Source organism: Podarcis cretensis (assembly GCF_951804945.1).
Source record: "Podarcis cretensis genome assembly, chromosome: 4".
NCBI classification, from domain to species: Eukaryota; Metazoa; Chordata; class Lepidosauria; order Squamata; family Lacertidae; genus Podarcis; species Podarcis cretensis.
This window is the reverse complement of record NC_137173.1, coordinates 52643599-52667058: the sequence shown is the minus strand read 5'-3', so window position 1 is coordinate 52667058 and position 23460 is coordinate 52643599. Positions and strand designations below refer to the sequence as shown.

Sequence of the window (23460 nt, the reverse complement as noted above, 5' to 3'; positions counted from 1 at the left end):
ATCATCTGAGGAGACCTGATACTGGTCATCTGAGGACACGGGGGGGAGGGGGAGAAGTAAACTATTTTTCCCAAGCAGCTTTCCAGAAGAAGCAGCTGGAACAGGGGTAGCAGTAACATTTAACAACCAGGGAGAGGACATTTTACATCATCATCCCTGTGTCATTGCAAAAATAACAGTATTCTGTTGCTTTATGGAGAATTAGTACTGGATTTGCTTGCTTTCCAATTCTTTCCCAGTTCTTTTTTTCTTTTATATTGTGTCCATTGTAAACTTGTGAGAAGGGAAAGGGCCCTAGCTGAGTGGCAGGGCATCTGTTTTGCATGTAGAAAGTCCCAGGTTCCAGCTTTGGCATCTCCAGGCAGGGCTGGGAGAGATTCCTGCCTGTCAAGCCTGGTGCTGCTGCTGCCTGTCAGTGTTGGCACTATTGAGCTAGATGGAGGAATTATTTATTAAATTTATTGGTTGCTTCCTCTTGCCAAAGGCAACTCAAAGTGACTTACAACAGACTGACTCAAGTTCCAGGCAGCTTTCGATGTTCCCCATCTACATTCCCAAGGAACTGTGTTTTTAAATATTTGTATAGCATTCAGAAAACTTTAGATGCTTTCTTTTTGTTGTTGTGGTTATCATTACAAAGTCTAAATAGACTGCCTTAATCAAATGTGATACAGACACATGTTGTGATGATTTTTAACATGAACATTTCCTAGCCTTATCTGCCAAGAGAAAAAAAGTTGGAGAGGCTCATTTAAACCACCAGGAAATCATCTCGTCCCTTGTCTAGAGGGAGCAGCTTTTCATGCTCGAAATGATAATAAAAGCACTCTGGCAATTAAATAGGCATTTGTATTAGTTATAACTTCCTTGTTTCCCACCTAAATCATCCTAGGTTGTTTAGAAACCCTGAATTACTCCACATCATTTCAAGAGGTTCAAGAAGATGAGGCCAAATTTAAAATGACTTAATATGTCAGAAAGAATCACAGGATTGCAATGTGACACTCTGCGTCTTGAGGATTGCACCTGCAGTGTGGCAGGGAATTAATGAGTAAGATCCTGGAAGTATTAATTTGAAACAGTGAAATTGCCCACATATGTCTTAGCATGCCTTCCTTAAATAGAGAGTGAATGTGCATGAATGCAGTCACAATCCCCCTTCTTCCCTTCACTGGCAGCAGTCTTTGTGATGATGGGCACAGCTACATTTCTTCTTCGTATCTGAAACAGGGATGAAGTGTTCTACTTTCTATAGTAAAAAGATAGTAAAAATGAGCACCAGGACAGCCCAACCATTGGACAGAGTGCAGCAGCTGCTTCAGGCAGCGGATTTTGGATATAATGAAAGGGTAGCAGATTTGACTAATTGATTATTTATTGATGACGATGCTGTTTTTATGGCTTGTGGGGTGATCACAGAGGTTTGTTGGGGGGGGGGTTCTGCTTCAGGTACCAAAATAACTTGGCTGAACTTGGGTATTATGCACTGTGACTTGCACTTTTCTCCCTCTCTGCTTTAGGAAGCACAAACAAAGCCCTCTGATTTGCCCACCCAGTCTGATGATAATACGTAAGATGTATTATTCTTGTTATTTAGTATTGCAGACTGTGAGGAGGAAGATAAGCAGGACTTTCATATATGCCCTCTAGCTTATGCATAGTGACTTGAAATTATTGTTGGCACTTGGTCCAAAGTGAGGTTTTGAAGACTGTGCTTTGGGGAGAAACAAGGCTGCCCAGGGCTGGCGAAGGTTTTATTAGAACAAAAGTTGAGCCCAGAACTTGTTGTCATTGTCTTTGCTTAATTTGAAGCAGATATAATTCTGAATATGTGGCAAGTGCCTGTCCCTCATCTCTTGGCAGCTCTATGAAGAGCATGTGTGGCTTTAAAGAAACAAAAAGCTTCAAAATATAATTGAGCCATTAAAATAAGGTAAAAACAGAAACACTTTAAGAGTAGCACCCAAATAAATTAGAAAAGGAAATAGAAAGGAAAGTGAATAAAAGGGAAATGATAAAGTCTGGCACTAGAAAGACACCAGAATAGGCTCTCAGAAGAGAGCATTGCCACGCTGGGGAACCATCACTAAAAAGGCCCTCTCTGTGGTAGCTCCCAACTTACCATACCTCAGCTGTTGGGCTGGAGAAGTGACTCTGTGGGAATCTTCAAATATGGACATCTGTAAGTATGGTCAATTAAATGTGGATATAAGCAGTCCTTCAGGTTTGCTGCCCCCAAGCAGTGAAAGACTATCAAGTTCATCACTTGAAACTGGGTCCAGAAATTGACCAGGAGCTTATACTCATTTCCCATACTTTATTGTCTATTGAAGACAGAGCAGGACTTGACTCCTATCAGCCTCAGCCAGCACAGCCAAGTCAGAAATGGTGGGATTTACCTAAAACCCCGCCCTGCCCCCATTTCATCATTTTTACTAAACCCCAAATCCCCCCAAAAGTAACGTCATTCCTGGTCTGATAATCCACAAAGCTCATTTGAGAAGAAAGCATTTTGTTTTCCACAGTTTTGACTTCTCATTCAGTGCACACAACATACTTGCTCCTGCCTTTTCGGAAAAGCGCAAAAAATAAATAAAAAATCATTGAAGATCAATGCATATAAACATGGCCAGTATGTATTCTTAAATAAGATTTGGTTGAAGGTCTGAACTAAAATTCAGCAGCCGTGAGCCAACTGAGGAAGTCAGAAATAGTTCTAATCAATCAGTTAATTAATTATGAAAAACATATAAATTCCTTAACAGAACAAACAAACAAACAAACCCCTAAGTGGTGTGCATGAAACAATAAAGAAACCATTGCATGTTAAAGACAAGTATACATAGCTAAATTATCTCCTGGGTAGGCTTGCTGGGGAGGGGGGGGGAATGTTTTAGCAGGTCTAAAACAGCAAGGTTGGGTGCTTAATGTTAATAGGCAGTGCTAAAACGCTGGCTCCTAGCAGATATGGAACAAACATTAAAAGGCACTTGTAAAGGGGAATATTCCACAGATGAAAGCCCTTGAGTAGCCACATATGGGGCAAGGTGATCCTTCAAGTAAGCTGGTCCCCAGCTGTTTACTGGCTTTATTTTCTTCTTGTCCTTTCATACAAGTGTTAAGTGCTGTGTGGGCAACTCCACAGTGTGTGTTTGTGCATAAATGGTAGATACAGGGTTGCTACTGAGGTGCTGCTGGGTGGCTGCTGACTGGAAAACAACTGCCCATTTGAACTTCCTACCACTTCATTTTCCCACTGGATGCAGAGCTGTGAAAACATAAGGTGTCTGTGTTGAAGAAAAGTGAGGGGAAATGCTCTCCACAGCAACTGCTTCTGGTATGAGTGAGGGCCAAACTAGATGTAGTGTCAGAGATGTGAACTTGCATTTCTAATGTGTTAGAAGCAGCCATGGAAGGGGGATTTTTTTTATTTTAACTCTGGCACAGTAGAAGAGGGAAAGGTTAAATCCTATGCCAGATTCAAATTTCCCCTGCCATGGAGCTAATATCTATTGACAGATCTACTCTCCATGAAGCTGGAGACCCTAAGTGTCGGGGACATATTCACCACAATGGCAGTGAATTCCATAAATTAATTTACACATTGTGTGGAAAAAGTAATGTTTGTTGCATTACTTTGAGAGATTAAGATGGAACTCCTTTAGTCTCCGCAAGAGAGTCATTATTGTTGTGTCCGCACCTCAGATTCCAGTTTTGTCTTGTACTTGCTCAAGACCAAAGCTGTGTACATGCCATACATTACTACTTACCCTGGGGGCTGCAGTTTAGCCGTCACAGAACTTACAATTCTCAGCATCTTTAATGAACTACAGTTCCCAAGATTCTTTGGGAAATCATTTAACTTTAAATGTATGTTGTGTATGCAGTCCACATTTTTTGGTCTTTAGCAAATCACTTCTCTCTCAGCCTCAGCAGTTTCCTCTCTTGTAAGTGGAGAGTGTGGAGAAGTGAAACAGGATGGAGGTTTGAAGTGGCTTAGTATTTGATGCTCAGACCACCCTCTGATTGTCTGTCTGTTTGTCTGTCATCTGTGTGCATGTCACTTCACAGAGGAGAGTTCTTGCCCCCAACAGTTTACAACAGATGTAGCTGGGGGAGTGGAGGCAGGGTTGATTGAGAAAGAAGTACTGTATGTAGTTATTTCAGAAGCTTAGTAACATAAAGTAACAACAGGGCATGGGAAATATGGGGTTCTGCCAATGGCTTCACAAAAAAAGATACTTACCTTTATCCCACAATCTGTTTCCCACAGTTGTCATGAAGGTAACAGCATCTGCCTAGAGCCAAATATTCACAAGTAGAATATGCAGGTTCCACTAAGTGAGGACTGATCTGATGGGTTTTCACAGACAGAACTGGAGCAGACCAAATAGGATAATCTTGGCTGTGTGAAGCCAAAGAAAAATGTACAGTGGTGCCTCGCAAGACAAAATTAATTCGTTCTGCGAGTTTTTTCGTCTTGCGATTTTTTTGTCTTGCGAAGCACGGATTTTGGAAAAGCTTCAAAAATCACCAAAGTCTTCAAAAACCTCAAAAAAGGCTACCACACCGCGTGCTATGAGTCAAGTCCTCAAAGTCAAGTCGCAACTGCACCCCCTGAATGCACGGTTTTAAGAAAAAGGAAACAAACTTGCAAGACAAAGGAAACAAACTTGCAAGACGTTTTCGTCTTGCGAAGCAAGCCCATAGGGAAATTCGTCTTGTGAAGCTACTCAAAAAACGAAAAACTCTTTCGTCTTGCGAGTTTTTCGTCTTACGAGGCATTCGTCTTGCGAGGTACCACTGTAGTGAGAATGGCTTGACAGGGTGGGTGGGACTTGTTAGGATCGTCATTTTTTTGAGGCCTCCACTGCCCCTGGTTTCCTTGGAGAAAAAAGCAGTGTGGTGTGCCAATAAATTTCAAAAAACCCGTTTAAGAAACTTTCTAGAGGAAGTGGACCAAATAATAATGCTGAGAACTGCGTTACTGATTTCTGCATAATAGGAAGATAATTGGCCCTATCAAAACCAAATAAAAAAGAAATTTGGGTTAGAGGCTACTTACAATGTTACACTCATTGCAAGCAATTCATCCATCTTTAGCTTCCAGGCATTAAAGAAGATTTAATTTTAAAAACAAAACAAGATCTGGCAGTTCATTCATAATTAAGGAATGGAGGCGTGTATCAGGCAACAAGCAGCTTTTGCGAGCACTAAAATGTTGAAATGGAGCCAAAGACATTTCATAATGAGGGAAGTCATTTATTGAGGCCTTTTATTCTCCATCTCAAGAATGGTGGGTTCAGTAAGGGAAGCATGCAGAAAGCTTGCACACGGGTGCACAAGCCGGAGAGATGTCACCTCTGGTAAGGTTTGAATTCCTAGCAGCTTGTACTTTGATTCCCCTTATTTCTCAGATTGGGGCGCATGATTAATTATTTGATGGATGACTAACTTTTTGAAGGAGAGGCTGAGAAGTGACTCAGTGCTCAGGGAACAATCTGCCAGAAGCAGGAGCGATTTATTGAAAACATGACATTTTCAAAGGGCCTCTGATTTGTCTGCATGCATAATGTGAACATTCTCATTGGTGTGCACAAGAGGGCTCCTAGCCGCAACTCAGCCGCTTAGGAAAAATATGGCTGGTTGTTTATGAGAAGTCCATTGTTATTTATGAGAGTGTTACCTGCCTCTGCACAATATCCCATTTACAAGATGGCCTGGTGTAGGTAAATGCATAGGGAAGGAGGGAGAAATGGCAGCAAGTGCCCAGAACAGCTCATAGAGCAGGAGAGATACTCATGTGGTTGCGCCCAAGGAGCTGTGTTTTAGCTTCATAAACCTGTGAGTGGGGAACCTTTTTAGCCTGAGGGCAACACTGCCTTCTGGGCAACCTTCCTGAGGCCACATGCCAGAGGAAAAAATGGGCTGAGCAATGAATAGAAAAAGTTTGTCTTTGCACAGTAGGCTAATTTCTACACACATACACACATGCACGCATAGGCATTATGAGAGGCCAAAGACACATTCTACTTGGGCCTGAGGTATGAAGAAGAGTTTGGATTTGATATCCCACCTTTCACTCCCTTTAAGGAGTCTCAAAGCGGCTAACATTCTCCTCTCCCTTCCTCCCCCACACCAAACACTCTGTGAGGTGAGTGGGGCTGAGAGACTTCAAAGAAGTGTGACTGGCCCAAGGTCACCCAGCAGCTGCATGTGGAGGAGCGGAGACGCGAACCCAGTTCCCCAGATTACAAGACTACCGCTCTTAACCACTACACCACACTGGCTCTCAAATGAGAATGAGAGAGGAATCCATTGCAGTTTGCATTTAAAGGTGAACTTACCTGATTCATATTTTCTGAAACAATATACAAACTGAACTGCAGCCATCCTTTGACTATTTACTCACCTCCCAATTTGCAGTGCAGTTCTCCAGCCAAGTAAAGTTTCAAGAACGCACGTATTTGGATAAAATGTCCAAGCAAAATGCACAAAGAAATGCAATGAAAATTTCTTTGAAAAGATGTGTATATTAGGAGGAAACTGAGAGAAGCTGAAATTGTCAGATTTGCCCATCCCTAGTGTTTCCCACCCCTGAGCTGGTCTATAAGAGGCCACTCTCCCATGAGCTGCAGTCACAGCTGCACAGATATTTGAACCTGAATTCTCTGCTTCCAAGCTCAGCATCCTAGCTCTGACTTTGAGGTGCACAAAAGGTTGCTGGTGGAGACACACAGTCTACTAGGATCTTTAGAAATTCAGCTTTCATTTGTGTATCTTAACTGATCCAGGGACCCAAGTGTCCTTGACCTTCTCAGTATGTGCCTTTTTGGAAAAAGTGGTGTTTAAGCCAAGTGTTGGCAGTGGAGTAACTTAATTTTTCTTTTAAAACCAGCTTTTGGATTTCTCTGGGCAGGATATTCTAAATGCAAGTAGTATTCTGCATGCAAGCTTCTTTTCATGTGTCTGCACACAGGTCTGGGATAAGAATGAATGCTGTCACTCGAGCTGTTATCTTTTGTTTCACTTTAACAGCCGGGAGCTTTAAATAATTTCTGGTGGCAAGGTTGTGGGTGTGGGCCCTTTCTTCCTCCATTGCAGGATGAGAAGATTGCAGCTGTCAGGGTCGGAATAAAGGCTACAGATGAGAAAAATAATTCCAGTCTCACACCCTATCATTTATCCGATGGAATGTTGATAACAGTTAAAACAAAAATTGCATATGGACTTTTAAAATCCTGTTTCCACTTTTGAATCCTATTCTGAAATCTTCTGTGCACCTGCAAGCCATGCTTGCATGAAGAGTTATGGCATATTTTTTTAATGCATGTATTCTCAACCATTTTTCACCTGAATATTTGCATTTGGGTGATATTGTAACCTTTCCCCCCCCCCAGCAGATATTATGTATCCTTGCTATAGTTTAACCTTCTGAAGCCTAGTCATCTTTATTCTTGTGAGCAAAACATGCTTGCATGAGAACAACAAAGACTACTAGCCATGATGGCTATCCTCTGCCTCCAAAGTCTGAGGCAGCAATGCTTCTGAATGTCAGTTGCTGGAAACGACAGGAGGGGAGAGGGCTCTTGTGCATCTGGGTGACCAATGTGAGAATAGGATGCTGGACTAGATGGGCCAGTGGCCTGATCCAGCAAGCTCTTCTTAGGTTCTGTGGATTGTCTTCAGCTAAGTACTACACATGTAGGCACATTAAAACCAATGGACTTGATTAACTGAAGCCCACTGTTTTCAGTGGGTCTACTGTACGACTTAGTGCAGGGGTGGGAAACTTCAGACCTAGGATCAAATGTAGTTCTCCAACCTCTTCTATATAGTCCTTGAGATTCTACCTACTGGGCCCGCTTCACCCCCTCCTTGAGTGTTTTGGGGTGTCCTTGATTTCTTATAATGCTTCTTCCTTCCCTGGATGGATAATAGAGAGGGGTGTGCAAATGTGTAGAAACCATCCTTCTGCATAAAGGTAAACTTCACATTCATTGCTCTGCATTGGCCACTGGAAGAAGTGAATGTTGCCCCTGGTTTGAACAACAACAACAACAACAACAACAACAACAACAACAACAATTTATTATTTATACCCCACCCATCTGGCTGGGTTTCCCCAGCCACTCTGGGCAGCTCCCAACAGAATAATAATAATAATAATGCGACAAAATATCAAAAGGTTCCCCAGTCCTGACTCAGTTGGATAAAATCATGTACTGTATATACAGTATTAAAGCTGCAAAGAAAATGTGACGCAGTATGACCATGTGGGACACACTATTGTACCAAAACATGTGGGGTATTTCATCAAAGTAAGTTATTGAACAGACTGAAGAAGGGGAGCATCATGACGGCCGTGGCCAGTATTTAGTCCTTATATGGAAATACAGATATCCAAGGAATCCTTGAAAGAGAAAAGCAACTGGTCTTGCTCCCACCACCCAGCCCTTTTTAATATATTTGTACGCAGGTGGATACAGAGCACACAGTTGATAAATAGTGAAAATGAATGTAAAGAAAAGCCTCGGTGTGCCTTTGGTTTGGTGTTGTCAGGGACTCAGCGGGAGCGCAGGGAGGAGAGGAGATGGAAAGCGAGGGGGAGCAATCCGAGGGCAGCGTAGGAGAATATGACAGCAGCTCGATAGATTCCATGAGCCTCTCCAGCGAATCGGAAGATTCACAGAAGGGGGCGCCGATGGGCAGGACAAGGGGCGACCCAAGGGGGACACCCCAGAAGCAAGGGGCCAGCGGGGACTCCCAGAGCAGCAGTTGCAAATCAGGACCAGCTTCCCCACCAGAGCGTAGTGGGGGGGAGGAGTTCCAGGTGTCAGAGCCCACACATGCACCACCAGCGAGAGAAGATGAGTCAGGGTGGACCACGCCTCCATCAGAGAGCGAGTTAACGGTTAAGAGGAAAGTTGCAGGCTGGGCGCGCGCGCCAAGTTCAAAGGTACAGGCGAGCGGCACAGAAGGTAGCCCGGATAGGGAACCAGGTCCTAAAGCCCGCCGGAAGGAGGGGCAAGAATCGTCAGGGTCAGCGTCAGAGGAGTCCAGGAAGGATGAGACCCTAGCGGGCAGGAGGACCCAGAGGAGAAAGGAATTTAGGAAGAGGTGGAGCAAAGCGAGAGTCTTAAACTGGTGTGGAGGGGGAGGAGACTCAGACAGGACTTCGCCGGTCTAAGGTCGGGACGTAGAGCTGCACGCTGCGGATTTAAAATGGAGACTGAATCTCAATAAAGACTTTTGTACATAACTACAGCCTAGCGTTGGTCCTCTGTGAGCTGGGACCTGGAGGCAGCTCTGACAGTAAGTCCTGTCTCTAATTTCAAAGAACCTCGCAACGTGAGAGGACGCAGCGAGGGGCGAAGATTGGTGCTTCGCGAGCTCACAAAAGCAGCACAAGATGACTACAGAAGAACGACTGGCAGCTTTGCAAGAAGCAGTGGTACAACTTAACGCAGAAATACGAGCGGCAAGGAGGAGAGAAGAGGAATCAGATGCTGTCTGCAAGGATCTGCAAAACAGGTTGGAAATGTTGACTAAACAGGGGCCACCGGCAGCCAAATCCGAAGGGATCGGGCTCGGGAAGAGAGGGGGGAGCCTGGTGTCGCATTTCGATGGGAGTCTGCAGCAATATCCTAACTTCAGAGCAGACGTAGTTTTTGCGCTAAAGTTGCTGGAGAAGGACTTTAGAGATGAGCAGGAGAAAGTAGGCTTCATACTAACGCATCTCCATGGAGAAGCTAAAGCGTGGTTGCGCAATCTGTGGAGAGATAATGATCCAGCCCTCCAAAACGCAAAAGCCTTCATTAAGGCGATGGACGCTTGTTTTTTATCAGAGATAGATGTGGATGTCGCTAGAAGAGAGATTCACGGTCTGAAACAAGGCAGAGCCACTGTAAGGCAATATCATTCCCGCTTTTTTGCATTGGTCAACGCGCTGGGATGGGAAAAGGACTCAACGTCCGTCAGGGACCTGTTCTGGGAGGGGCTCAACGGGGCTGTGAAAGACGAAATCGCAAGGGGGGAGAGGCCACGGAGCACTCAAGAAGTGGTCCAGAAGGCGCTGACGATTGGGGTGCGGCTGGAAGAACGTCCCTGGAGCAAAGATGAAGGGCGTTGGGGACGCACGCCAGCAAGGGCACCTCCTTTCTTTCCCAGAGACTCAGCGCGCGCTCAATCCACGCCTCCACTGGGAGGGGGAGAGGAGCCGATGGAGATAGGTGGTGCCAAGGCTCAGTCAGCGACCAGAGCCCTCACACCAGGAGCAGCCAAGGTGAAGCCTCCTAGAGGGAACAGGAAGTGTTACATCTGCGAAAGTGCTCAGCATATGGCAAAAGAGTGCCCCCAGAGGCTCCACAAGCACAATGCAGCCTCAGCAAAAGTAACAGAAGCAGCTCAGCAGAGGGAACCGCAGCAGGGAAACGACGAAGTCTGGCTGGAAGCAGAGCCGCTGGGGCCCAGCCAGACGAATCAATAAAGCAGTCCCCAGGAATCTTACAGCCCACAGACCCCCTCCCGCCCAAACCAGTGGTGCAGCTCACCGCAACACTCCAGCTTCCCAATGGGCTCACCATGGAAGTGCCTATTACCATTGACTCTGGTAGCAATGCAGACTTTATGGGGGTGGATTTCATCAAGCAACATAGCATAGCGCTCCTGCCTGCCACGATGCCCCTGAAAGTAGTGACAGTCGATGGAAGAGAATTGCTGGGGGGACAGGTGGTACAGCAAACGCCGCCAATGGTGATGCGCATTGGAAATCACCGCGAAGTCATCAGCTTCAACGTCACCCAACTGTCAGACACGCCCATAGTGTTGGGCATGAGCTGGTTGGACAGGCACAGCCCGGCATTGGCATGGTACCAGCGTAAATTGACCTTCTGCTCCTCCTACTGCTCAGAACATTGCATCATGACTAACCAGGAGGACGAGGGGCAAGAGGATGACCCACAGCTACAACTGGGCATGCTGCAAGCGGTACCCGACAAGTACAAGGCGTTTTTGGAGGTCTTCTGCGAGAAGGAAGCGGACAAGCTGCCTCCCCACAGACCCTACGACTGCAAGATTGACCTCCTGCCGGGGGCAACGCTGCCGACCGGAAAACTGTACTCCATGTCTGAAGACGAACTGCAAGAGCTCAGGGAGTTCATAGATCACAATTTGAAGCGGGGATTCATCCGAGAATCCAAAGCAGTGGGGGGCAGTCCTGTGTTCTTTGTGAAGAAGAAGGACACGCCCCAGAAGAGGCTTGTAGTTGATTTCAGAATTTTAAATTCGAAAACCAAGCCCACGGCTTTCCCGATGCCCAAGATCGACGACTTGCTCGCGACGGTGAGGAAGGGACGCATCTTCACCAAGCTGGATCTACGAGGGGCGTACAATCTTATACGCATGCGGGAGGGCGACGAGTGGAAGACGGCCATGTTCACGCCCTTGGGCACCTATGAGTATAGGGTTATGCCCTTCGGTTTACAAAATGGCTCCCACTGCTTCCAAGCATTCATGCATCACGTGTTAGCGGGGCTCCTCTACAAGAAGTGTGTCTGCTTCCTGGACGACATTCTGATCTTCTCGGAATCGCAGGAGGCTCACGAGGGAGATGTCAAGGAAGTCCTGCAAAGACTACGGGAGCACAGGCTTTACGCCAAGCTGGAGAAATGCCAGTTCGACATGACGGAGGTGGATTTCCTGGGCTACAAGCTGTCCGACAAGGGAATCGCCATGGACAGTGCCAAGGTACGATCAGTACTGGACTGGAAGAGCCCGCGCAATCGGAAGGAGGTCCAGAGGTTTGTCGGCTTTGCTAACTTTTATCGCAAGTTCATCAAGGGTTTCGCTATGCAGACGGCGGCCATCACGGACACCCTCAGCTCCAAGAAGAAGAAGTTCATCTGGACGGAGCAGGCGGAGCAGTCCTTTCAGAAACTCAAGCGTCTTTTTGCTTCCGAGGAACAACTGCTGCATGTGAACCCCAGCAAGCCCATGAGGGTGGAGACGGATGCCTCCGACAGAGCCGTGGGGGCAGTCCTGTTGCAGCGAGACCCGCAAGGGGATTGGAGGCCGTGTGCTTTCTACTCCAGGAAACTCAGCAAGTCGGAGCAGAACTACACCATCTGGGACAGAGAGTTGCTGGCCATTCATGCAGCATTCAAGGCGTGGCGGCACTTCCTCATCGGAGCCAAACACACGGTGCAAGTTCGCACGGACCATAAGAACCTGGAGTACTGGCGCACGGCGCGGTTCCTGAACCAGAGACACATCCGCTGGGCGGAGTTCTTTGCGGATTTCGACTTCAGGATAGAATATATCCCCGGAGACAACAACGTCATGGCTGATGCGCTATCCAGGAAGCCGCAGTATCTGGAGGAAGCAGCACCGGTAGCGGCCAAACACATTTTCGCACCCAAGGCGTGGGCATGCGCTTCTGCCACAGTAGACCTGGAAGCGATACGGCGCGAGCTGCTAACAGATTCCTTCGCGCGCTCCAAGATGGAGGAGGTGCGCAACGGCACGGCAAAGGACGACGAGTTCCAGATACGCGACGGACTGCTCCTCCGCAAGGGGGCCATCTACGTACCGGGAGATGAACTCCGCGCGACAGTACTGCAACAGCTACACGACGCACCAAGCGCCGGACATTTCGGCAAGGAAAAGACAGTGGAATTAGTAGCCAGAGACTTTTGGTGGCCCAAGATGCGGGGAGAAGTCGCGGATTACGTCACGAGGTGCGACACCTGCCAAAGGGCCAAGCCAGTACACAGACCGCCGGCGGGACTGTTAGAACCGCTACAGACCCCGTCCGAACCGTGGGAGAGGGTAGCCTTGGACTTTGTCACTGACCTGCCCAGCTCGAGGGGCAAAACAGCAGTACTCGTGGTAGTCGACATGTTCACCAAGATGGCGCACTTCATTCCTTGCGCGAAGGTGGCCACAGCGGAACAGACAGCCAAGCTGTTCATAGACCACGTGTTCAAGGTGCACGGCCTGCCACGGTCTATCCTGTCCGACAGGGGGCGCCAGTTCATCTCGAGTTTCTGGCGGAAGCTGATGGGAATCCTGAACGTCAAGGTCAACCTAGCGTCGGCAAGACACCCGCAGACCAACGGACAAGCGGAGAGGGTCAACGCCGTCATGCAGCAGTACCTGAGATGTTACGCCAACCAGCAGCCCTCGACCTGGGTGGACTATCTGCCCCTGGCCGAGTTTGCCTACAACAACACACAACACGTGTCCACGGGGGTGACACCGTTTTTTGCCAACCACGGGCGACATCCCAGGACCTTCCCGGGCTTAGAGAAAGAGGGGGAGGGGGAGCCACAGGGAGCAGAGGCATTGGCAGAGGAGTTACAGGAGGTCCATGAACAGCTCCGTAGACAGTTAGACCTAGCAAAACACGTATACAAGATGCAAGCAGACAAACACAGAAGAGTGGGGGAGGACATACGGGTAGGGGACTGGGTCTGGTTAGCGGCCCAGGCAGTGCCGGCCAGATCCTTAGCTAAGAAGAAGCTAGGACACAAGCAGTTGGGCCCTTACCTAGTCGAGGCACAGATCAACCCAGTGGCTTTCCGTTTGACACTACCGGAGGGTTCCAGAATGCACCCGGTCTTTCATAGATCGGTGCTAACGCCCTACAAGGCACCTCACAGGTTTCAGGAGCCAGGAACAGCTCCCAGTCCGCTTAGAGATGCACCCATGACAGGGGGGTCGCCGAGGGCGGGGCCACTCAACGAGGTGACAGAGATTTTGGACTCGAGATGGGGGGAAGAGGGCGTCGAATATCTCATCGCAAGGGAAGGTGCCCCGGCCAGCGCCAACAGCTGGGTGCCGTACTATGCGGTGGAGGAGCACTACCTCAAAGACGAGTTCCACGCACTCTTCCCACACAGGCCCATGCCGGAGGATTATTTTGATGAATATCTTTTCACCCCCACACTCTCAGCCAGTACGTTTCAGGGGTTCTCCTCGGCTGAGGAGACGGTTCCAGAGACTACCTCGCCGGAGGGGTCGGTCTCAGACTTGGGTGCGGAGCGCTCTTATTGGTGGGACACTCAACCCGAGGAGGAGTGGCGCAGGAGACTGCTCAGAGGGCCCTGGCACGCAGACTACCCAGAGGAAATGGGGGAACAAGGGGGCATGGACGGGTTGGGGGAGGATCCTGGTTTCGAGCACGCCGGCAACGAGATGGAAGCGGAGGAGAGCGACGTCGATGTACCCGTCACGGACTGGCAGCATGCCAGGGGGGAAGACCGGTATCCGGCAGGCACCCCCATAGCATTGGAGCACCCGGAACCCACGCCAGAAGAGGGGGAGGGGGGAAGGGGGGGCTTCGAGGGGGGGATGGATGTCAGGGACTCAGCGGGAGCGCAGGGAGGAGAGGAGATGGAAAGCGAGGGGGAGCAATCCGAGGGCAGCGTAGGAGAATATGACAGCAGCTCGATAGATTCCATGAGCCTCTCCAGCGAATCGGAAGATTCACAGAAGGGGGCGCCGATGGGCAGGACAAGGGGCGACCCAAGGGGGACACCCCAGAAGCAAGGGGCCAGCGGGGACTCCCAGAGCAGCAGTTGCAAATCAGGACCAGCTTCCCCACCAGAGCGTAGTGGGGGGGAGGAGTTCCAGGTGTCAGAGCCCACACATGCACCACCAGCGAGAGAAGATGAGTCAGGGTGGACCACGCCTCCATCAGAGAGCGAGTTAACGGTTAAGAGGAAAGTTGCAGGCTGGGCGCGCGCGCCAAGTTCAAAGGTACAGGCGAGCGGCACAGAAGGTAGCCCGGATAGGGAACCAGGTCCTAAAGCCCGCCGGAAGGAGGGGCAAGAATCGTCAGGGTCAGCGTCAGAGGAGTCCAGGAAGGATGAGACCCTAGCGGGCAGGAGGACCCAGAGGAGAAAGGAATTTAGGAAGAGGTGGAGCAAAGCGAGAGTCTTAAACTGGTGTGGAGGGGGAGGAGACTCAGACAGGACTTCGCCGGTCTAAGGTCGGGACGTAGAGCTGCACGCTGCGGATTTAAAATGGAGACTGAATCTCAATAAAGACTTTTGTACATAACTACAGCCTAGCGTTGGTCCTCTGTGAGCTGGGACCTGGAGGCAGCTCTGACAGGTGTGTTGTTCAAACCTGGGCTTTTTATTAAGCTTTTTCCAGACTAGCCACAAGATCAAACCCTGAAGGCAATCTGTGTGAGGAAACCTGTTTCCTTGTTCATAATTCTCTCTCATGACATCATGGTAGTAAAGTATTGGTTTTTCTGGTGTTTCCTGTCATGACTGAGTTCCTTCCAACTGTGATATCTGGATAAACTACTGTGGCATTTGTACTCCCCCCCCCCCCGCCCCACTAATGAACCGATATACAGTAGCTGCCTATAATTTTTGTATAAGGCATTCTACAAATTTGGTCCCAAAATACATGAGAAAATAGCTGCTATTTTGCTTTGCAGTTTTTAAATTGAATATGCTATTTCCTTGCATTAATATTTTAATAGTGACACAGATACCGGATAATATCCAATTAAGTCATACTCAGAGTAGATCCATTGAAATCAATTGTCTTAAGTTACTTAATTCCATTGATTTTCAGTGGGTCTGCTCTGAGTATGACTTATGTTTGATAATTTGGATATCATCCAGTCTTTAAAAACATTCAAGAAGAGGATTTTGAAGACTCTGAGTGATATCTAAATAATCAAGCGTTAGTCATCTTGTAAAAATCTATCTAGGCTATACTTTGAAAATGCTTACCTCAACTGGAGTCACATAAACTGTCAGACCTTTTAAAAATGAAGGGTATTCAAAAATCTAGCTTATAAAAATGTAATTGATTTTTTGAAGAGTTATTGACTCTGGCAGGCTGCTGTTGTACCATGGCTGCACCTCCAATATAAGATTTAGCCATAATTACTATATGGGGCATAGTAGCATTTCAGTAACAGGTCATTTTATATGTAACCCTTCCACAATTTTGTTATATAGGCTACAAGTGACAGTTCTCCAGTTTATTTGTGCATTTTGTGCAAATCATCAATGCCAACTTCATTTCAACACAAACAATTGTTAAAAATGCACTTGAAACAGAGTTTTAATTTAGAATTGTGTTGGGAATAAAGATCCATAGTGTGACGTATCTGCACTTTCAGACATCTTATCTCTCTGTGTCATTTAAAAGAATGAGCTTCTAAGTAGAGGAAGAAAACATCGTTTGATTTTTGTTGTTGTCGTTTCATTTTTTTGTAGCAGTTACAAAACCAGTCTAATTCTAGCACTGTATTTGGCCACTGTTTTCAGAATGATTTCATTTTAGTAACAAATAGAGCATTATTCAAAACATCTCAGTGATTAGAACTGAGATCTCAAAAGCAGTTAAAATGAAATTCTCAAGCCTCTCGTTTTGCTGAAACCTCTTGTTTTTGGAGATGTCCCAGTGACTTTGAAGGGATGTTGTCTGGAGATCTGGGGTCTAATATAATACTTTATGCATATTTTTTGCTGCAAAAAATATCTCCGATATTCCTCCTCCTCTGCTTGCTTGCTTCTGAGCCAGTAAGTACCATTAAACTCAACTATGAAAAATAACACCCAAATAAAATGCCTTCACTTAAAAAAAGAAAGCAATCACAAAACTACTGGACTTCAAATAACCCAACAGCTTCAATTATAGAAAACCAAAGTTACAATTCAACCACCTGGTTAAGTGCACACTAAGCATCTGCTAGGCTTCTCTTTGACAGGCTGTTTATACCTTTTTATGCATAAATCTCTTTGATGTTTCCCCCCCTTCCCCACTCCCCTACTGTGGCTTATCATTCTCAGAAATACCTGTTCATGCAAAGTGGAGCATTTTTCCGAGGACTACTTATTTAATTAACTAACGGACAGATACAGCCTATATTTATAGAAGTTACTCAGAGGTGAAAAGGACTGGAAAAGCAGTTGTGAGGGAGAAGGAAACAGCAGGCCACAGCAACAGTGTGGCCAGCACCCTCCCATCCGCACCACTGCTATTTTTTTCAGCTGTTACAATCTGATTGCATTTTATATCTTGCTATACAGTTTAAGACTTTGGGTCAAGGCATGCTAGATATTAAAATAAAATATTAGCGCTTACCGGATGAATTCAATGACTGTAGGTACAGTACTCTGCGATGTGACATACTTAGGAAATGTTTAATAATAATTAATTTGTTTTTATTTAAAGCATTTTTACCCATATTTTTAAGTTTAAAAGGCTCCCAGAATGGATTGTAAGATCTGTATTAAGATAATCTCTGCCCTGGGATTTAGACTCTAAATGATATGACACACAAGGGGAAAGGGATGAGTTGGCAGGGGAACCAAGATTCTATGTTTTATGGAATCATGGAATTGTAGAGTTGGAAGGGACCCGGAGGATCATCTAGTCCGACCCCCTGCAATGCGGGAATATGCAGCTGTCCCACACGGATTTCACCTGCAACCTTGGCCTTATCATCACTACACTCTAACCAACTGAGCTATCCAGTTCTTTCTTTCTTTTATTAAATTTATATCTCGTCCTCTTTTGAAGATTACAGGTGGTTTATGAAATAAAAACATGAAATACATAGTATAATAGCAAAAACAACAAAACTTACTATATTTGTATGTCACTTTTTGACTGAAGTCATCAAAGTCACTCACAATATTAATAAAATGCAATGAATACAATGAATGTCATGCACTTATAAACAACGCCAAACAGGATCCGCTTGAGCAGGAACACTACTTTATCTGCTTGCTTTTCCCTCCAGTTCCTTCCCACATGTCAGCTGGTGGTAGAAAATCCTGTGCTAAGGGGACAATCCTACAGGAGCCGGAGCTGGAGTTTTTTCATGGAATCCTTCCCATAAGCCAGTTGGTGGCAGGTGGCCCTGTGGCTGAGAAGGGGATGCTTGTGTTGCGCTAGTGCTGACATGTGTGAGGAAAATGCCTCTACCGTTTCTTTGTTTGCAGTTTAGCTCAAGCTTTCTTGACATAGGATTAAGCAGTTAGTCTATAGAGCAGGTTCTAATAAAGACCCAGAAACCCCTTTAAAATGTGATTTAAAGCATTTTCTTGCAAGAGTGCCAGTTTCCTGGTCTGTAGAATAATCTTATAATTGCCGCTGCGCTTTTGAGCTTTCAGTTCTTGAGAGAGCATTTAATCCTTGTGCAGATTTCTGCAGGCACGTTTTGGGCCTAATTTGCTTCTGGTGTATTTTAGAGCAGGTAGCATTCCTTATGACGTGTAATTAGATAGTGAATGCATATGTAGTATAAAATATGCTTGAATTCTTTTCTCATAAATTGCAACCTGGATTATCTGAGAGCACAAAATTGGAGGCTGGAAGCTAAACTTAATTCTGGCAGCCATTTAAAATAAGTGATTGGGTAGTTTTCCAAAGGCAAGCAAGTTCAGCAGGTACAGTGAACAGCAAACTGCTTTCCAACCCATTTTAAGTAAACAGTTTAATTATGAAGTTATATAAGTGCAACTGCAGTCCCTTGAGTGCAAGAAAGGATATTGGCAAAGGTTTTAATGTATATAGAAGAATCTGCAGTGAACCATAGATGCTGCGAAAGAACTTGGATTTCATTTGTGTGCATCTGAGAGACTTATTTTCAAATGTTTAATTTTTTAAAAAAGAAATCTGTATAATTAAGGTTTGAGTTATGAAAACATCTCCAGGGTGCCATGGCAAACATTATGACACAAATGTGAATAAAATAGTTATAACTGCATGCAAGTTCACTAAGCACTGTGCAGGACTGACCTGAGACATGTTGCCATCTCCAGCATCTGCAATACAGTGGTACCTCGGGTTAAGTACTTAATTCGTTCCGGAGGTCCATACTTAACCTGAAACTGTTCTTAACCTGAAGCACCACTTTAGCTAATGGGGCCTCCTGATGCTGCCGCGCTGCCGGAGCCCAATTTCTGTTCTTATCCTGAAGCAAAGTTCTTAACCTAAAGCACTATTTTGGGTTAGCAGAGTGTTTAACCTGAAGCGTATGTAACCTGAAGCGTATGTAACCCGAGGTACCACTGTACATGGATCCAGTAAAGAAATAATAGGAAAATGTGAAAGAGCCTGCCTGGCCCTTGGGTTGGGACACACCCTCCTTTCCTTTCCTTTCCTTTCCTTTCATGGAAGGGTTTGCTTATTTTGTTTTATTTCTTTTAAATACAATTCCATTTGCCTACAAACTTAGAACTGCTAAGGTTTATGAACATGACTATGAGTTGTGTTATACACATGTGTGAAAGCTTCGTACTGAAGTATCCAATTGTCTTGGTTTGTAAACGGAAGCTGCATTTGAAATACCAGTACTCCTTTTATGGCACACCTCCGTTAATTGCTATGGGACTATTCCACACTAAGCGGCTGGTAGATCACAGCTTTGAGCAAAAGTGTCAAGCTATGGGAAAGTGTGGCTTTGTATAATTAGGAACATGATCCCTCCCAAGGTTAGTGAAACTGAGTATATGGAAGGTATCAGTATGAAGAGCTTCTGATCCAGCAGAAATAAGTTTGTGTGTGTGCGCGTGCGCGTGTGCAGAGGGCCAGCTAGGAAAGAGGAAGGAGGGATGTGGGCTCTACCACGTCCTCAGTGATCACTTCCTTCTCACACCATCCAGGCGACTCCTATGCTCAGATTTCACATGTAGTCCTTTCCTCACCTTTTAGTAGCATGCTGTGATGGGTTTTTCCACCAGCTTTTTGAACTATTTTAATGTTTTTTAGGAGAACATTGTACTTTGCCGCTGCCTATTTTGGATACGGTTATAAATTGCAGCAGCCAGCTGCGGTAATCTATAATAATCTATTCCATGTTAAGGACTTCCTATTGCTATGAGCTCAGCCATAGGGCTGCTGCGTCATGTCCATCAGTGTTGAGAAAAACATAATCTGTGGGTTGTAGCACATGACTCCAAGTTGCTATGCAAAATGTTACAGTTTCCTTGACAGGCAGCATACACCAGAAAGCTCTTAATTAAGCAGATTTGTTTCTATACAGATTTTGCACAATCCATTGTGGTGTTGTCCCCACCCCCCCATTTTCAGCAAAAGAGAAAGCTATTAACTTTGTTTAAATGCTATATGTGATTAGGAGTGCCACTCTGCTGAATTCATATATGAAGCAAAAGCACTAATGCTTAATCTTATTTTCATTTTGAGTATGATGCATGTGAATATAATGGAGATTGGATCATTATTTTCTACAGGTAACTGCTTTTGTATTTCATCAATTGGTCCCCTGGCGCTATGGGTAAATAGTAGAAGGCTACACATTCAATGGAATCCAGACAACTTGTTCTTGAACTTGTTCCTACTGAAGTCAAATTTTGATCAGCTCATCCTGTTCAATTTCATTGGGACACAAGTTCAACTAATGTAGTCTGGATCCAACCCAATATTCATCATATTGTGCTCAGCCTTTTGTACAGAAGGCTAGCTCATGGGTTCTGAAAACTTAAGTCTAGTGGGAGAGGCTATCTCCACATGAGCTGACTAAAATCTCTACAATGTTATAGAGAATTCCTGGAAGAATCACCTCAGTTTGCATGTGGTGCCACCCAAATAAGAAGCAGTGCAAGTGAACATTAGAAGAGGCCTGCTGGATCAGGCCAAAGGCCCATTTAGTCCAGCATCCAGTTCTCACAGGGGCCAAGCAGATACCTGGACGTGTGGTTCTCAATAAGTGGTATTCAGAGGCAAGCTAAAGCTTCTGACCTAATTGACAGACACCTTTCTAGACAATTACCTGGTTTGTTTGAATGAATTAGCCAGCTTTATCTACAAAGAGGGCTTTCCCTCAGTTGCAGAGCACCTGCTTTGCATGCAGAATGTTACAGGTTCAATCCCTGGCATCTCCAGGTAGAACTGGGAATACCCCTGTCTGAAATCCTGGCAAGCCACTGTAAGTGAGTGTAGCTTAAATGGTCTGATTCAGCATAAGAAAACTTCCTATTTGACCTGTCGAGGTGCTGTTTTCCTTGCACAACAAGAGTGGGGGAGCAAAAAATAAAGCCACATCTCTTAGGTGTGTTTTTTTTGTTCAATGTGTGCAGAAGAGGAAGGCATGGTACAGTTGGTGTCATGATACGGATTGATTCTAAGGTATGGCATCCACTCTTGTATGTATCAAAAAATATGGATTGTCATCATTATTTTTTAACTATCTTTGAAATGTTTGAAAAACCGTTTCAGTTGCTTCAGCATTTCCTAACAAGCTCTTAAGAGCTAAAAGTGCAATCCTATGCATGTTTACTCAGAAGTCCCACTTAGTTTAGTTGAAGTGCACTTCTAAAGAAATGTGTAGCATTCATTTTCCATTCTTTTTATAAAAGAAAGTGATTTTCTAAATACTTGGAAATCTTATGCTAAATGATTGGGGAAGGGACAATAAGTGTACTGTATTATCCGTTAAGTTTTATTTACTCTGACAGGTGATTTAAAAGTAATAGGTACCTTACAGTAATGCTGATAAGAGATAGATAATACCGCTTGAGATTGAACTATTTGAGAAAATAATGGCTGAAGCTCTGCATGAGTCAAATGGAATCTACTACAAGGATAATCTCTGGCTAAATGTTAAGCTGTAGGGGGAAGCATAAGCTTCAATCAACCGTTACAAATAATTTGATCCCAGGGCTACAAGTGCCTTAAATTAAATCCTTCTCAGCAGGATCCAATCTAAATCATTAAAGGCATGTCACGTAGAGCACTATAATCATCTTCTATGTGCTTGATTTATGAACGAAAAGTACAGTAAATCATAGCTTCTAATTGCCCGAGTTTCTATGTTCAGAATCACGCAGAATGCTCCGTATTAATAACATTACTAATACCCCTCATTTTCCATCTTGAGGGATCCATCCCAACAGGACTAGTGCAACATTTCTTTAGCCCAGCTGTTTCTGGCAAGGTAGCTAGTATTTGTTTTTGCATTAATCTTTTTGGGCAGGAGTCTGTGCTTTGTCTTTTGAGCTCACTGGGGTTTTTCAAATTTGACAGGCTCGTCAGAAATGCAAACCACTACTGTTAGAACAGCTGTTAAGCTTATTATCTGTTCCAGAAGAGAGCAGAAGACATCAGTGCTGCAGGGTCTGCATGGGATGGATTCCTGTTCCATGCCACTCACAATTAAAGCTGGTGGCTTTGGGCTACAGGTGCTCCGTGCTCTATGTGCCCTACAGTTTATCTTATCTACATGTTGCATTGCCATCTCTTAGGCTGCCCTTTTGATGATTCCATCTACGCTCAGACAGTAAAGGTACATGGTGAAGTACTTGGCGTCCCACAGCAAGAGAACTTCCTTTTCTTGGATTCTTGCTTAGGTTCGGGTCTCAAGTTTTTTGTCACGTTACAAGAGCTTATTAATTGAGTTGGCTTTAGGAAACCAACAAGGTGAAAATGGTGACTTTTGTGGTTGCTTGAAAGGTTGGGGATTGTGTCAACCTCAGTAGTTAGGGGATCCTGCGCCATATTAATGGGGGATGGGGGAAGCCAGTAGGAGCTGGGAATACATGTTGCAAATTGTTTTCAAGGGTAGTGTAAGGAAAGGCATGCAGTAGAAAGTAGGAGAAAGTAGTACACAGAGAGCCTCCAAGTTTCCCATCAACTGTGGAAGTTGTGGAGAAGACCATAGGTGCTGTATACCAGATGCTTCTCCTAAGCCTCTATGCTTATTGGAAGGTACAATAGTTGGTGTAAGCTGCATGGAGGAGCTGTGGGCAAGTGTTATTCCATACCACATAACAGGGACAGGGTTTGGATCATAATGCTGCCAGAAAGAAGTGTACTGCATACAGAACCTAAGTTTGGATTTCATGATAATGCTACTACAAGACCACTCTGAGCTATTCAGTTTTGTCAACTATAACATAAATTTATGTTAATTTAATTTAATTAGCTCAGGGGTAGCCAACATGGTGTCCTCCAGATATTGTTAGACTCTCACCAGCACCAGACGGTGGTCAGGGATGATGGGAGATGTATTCCCACAAAATCTGGAGGGCACCACATTGGCTACCCATTCCTTAGCCCTAGCCATACCTTCAAACTACATTCACTAATGGGGTATGTGAATCAGCTAGCTTCACACCCCAGATTTTCATTATGCTAAGCAGTAGTTACAAATTGCAGTCTTCACATGTACAACTGTACATAAGTAGGTTCTTTCACTTGACTGGGACCCTGCACAAGATGGTCCATAATCATTTGTAAAGGTCCTACCATGTATGCATACATCTCCATTTACATTTCTACTGAACAGGCACAATCCTGACCACCACCCCACATCAACAAATCCAATAAATGCAATTTGAAGGTGTAATGGGGCTCTAAGACTGCAGTCCTACTACAGCATAAGCCCCACTGAACAAAATGATGAGCAAACATGCATAGACTTGTATTCCATGTGTCTCAAATTGCACAACTGACTCCTAT

The 23460-nt window shown here is 45.3% G+C and overlaps 1 protein-coding gene and 1 long non-coding RNA gene across 14 annotated transcripts in view; one reads left to right on the top strand and one right to left on the bottom strand.

The window, feature by feature from the left end:
* LOC307213854 overlaps nt 1-23460 on the bottom strand; it is a 164780-nt gene that overhangs the window by 42269 nt on the left and 99051 nt on the right. Inside the window, exon 1 of one of the 8 annotated variants that reach the window (XR_013837708.1) lies at nt 4247-4401. The exons of 5 other annotated variants lie outside the window; for them this stretch is intronic. This is a non-coding gene — a long non-coding RNA (uncharacterized lncRNA). Of the gene's footprint in view, nt 1-1941; nt 3269-4246; nt 4402-6859; nt 7142-23460 lie in introns of those variants that run through there. 2 more of the 8 variants (XR_013837710.1, XR_013837711.1) reach the window with 2 other exon arrangements.
* GRIK1 (glutamate ionotropic receptor kainate type subunit 1) overlaps nt 1-23460 on the top strand; it is a 159149-nt gene that overhangs the window by 53159 nt on the left and 82530 nt on the right. The gene's annotated exons all lie outside the window — the stretch shown is intronic.